The sequence below is a fragment of the Brassica oleracea genome, unplaced genomic scaffold, assembly GCF_000695525.1.
Source record: "Brassica oleracea var. oleracea cultivar TO1000 unplaced genomic scaffold, BOL UnpScaffold03293, whole genome shotgun sequence".
NCBI lineage: Eukaryota > Viridiplantae > Streptophyta > Magnoliopsida > Brassicales > Brassicaceae > Brassica > Brassica oleracea.
In genome coordinates this window covers 1-1,240 of record NW_013619818.1, presented here as the reverse complement: position 1 = coordinate 1,240, position 1,240 = coordinate 1, and the positions used below count along the sequence as shown (strand labels likewise).

At 32.9% G+C, this 1,240-nt stretch overlaps 1 long non-coding RNA gene across 1 annotated transcript; it reads left to right on the top strand.

Moving 5' to 3' along the window:
* Positions 1-630: 630 nt before the first annotated feature.
* On the top strand, positions 631-1,231 carry LOC106321847. Its single transcript, XR_001266143.1, has 3 exons — positions 631-807; positions 902-1,077; positions 1,143-1,231. It is a non-coding gene; the product is annotated as an uncharacterized LOC106321847 (long non-coding RNA).
* Positions 1,232-1,240: the final 9 nt, after the last annotated feature.

Genomic DNA, 1,240 nt, shown 5'->3' with positions numbered 1-1,240 from the left:
GAGTTTTATACTCTGAACTGCTTGATCTTATTAACATCACAACCCGTCTATATATAAAACGTAAGAGACAGTTTAATTAAGGCATTCCCTTGTGAGAAAACGAAACTAAACTTATTGTATAAGGGAAAACTAGATTTTGGATCCGCGCACCCGCGCGGATGTATGTTATAAATTATTATATGTTAAACATTTATTTTACACTTTTATATTTTTTTGAGTTTCGAGATTGATGATTTTTATTCAGTTTGTTCAGTGTCCAATTATAAAGGATGATGATGTACAACTTTTCATTTTATTTAGTAATGTAAACAGTAAAGTGTTAAAATATCTGAGTATTAAGATAATATAGTGGGTGTTTTATTAAATTATACTAATGGTGATTTAAAATATATTTTAAAGTTATAATTATATAGTTTTTAAACAGTAATAATAAAAACTACTGGAAAGGTACCCAAAATAAAAAAGTTCTGGTAATTAAATTTAGGAAACCCAACATAACATCGATAACTAAATCGGGCCAGTTTGTTATAATTTAAAGATTGGTTCTATCATATTTTAAAAATAAAAAAGTGGACCTTGATCAAATATCGAAGCCCATGCTATTTTTTCCGCGAAACAAACAAAAAAAAGCTTTGCCTTCGACGACTTTTCTGATTCCAACCGAAAGTATTGTTTCTCTTTCATATCTCTTTCTCGGTGCCGTATGTTCGTGTTTCTGTGGTGATCTATGAAACGACTGGGAAGTTATCACTGGAAGGATGATTGAAGATATATCTATTGATAACTACAGCAGATTTTGGCATCCAGGTTCGAGATTCTTTAATTAGGTTCAGTTTTTTTTTACTATTACTTTTTATCGAATCTATATTCTGTGTTATGACTTTCTTAAACATAATATAAGGTTTGGATAACCAAGACCATCTATCGGATAGACAGATCCCGTCCCCCGTTTTAATCATGAAGTAGAAACATCGTGCATATCACAACTCAGTAAAGGATTTGTAGAAGCTTTGTTTTGTATCCGGTTGCGAGTGTTAATGTCAGGAGTTCGTCTCGATGATCTTTATTCTGGCCAAGGTAATTTTTTTTTTTGATATCGAGAATGGAAAAACTTAACAACTAGGTTTCTCTGTTTTTGCCAGCATAGAAAGCAAGCCAGTAGGGAGCAGAGCTGTCGACATACTGTGGGTTGATACCTCGTGATCTTCCACCTTTAGCAAGGCTGTCTGCACGGACGTTC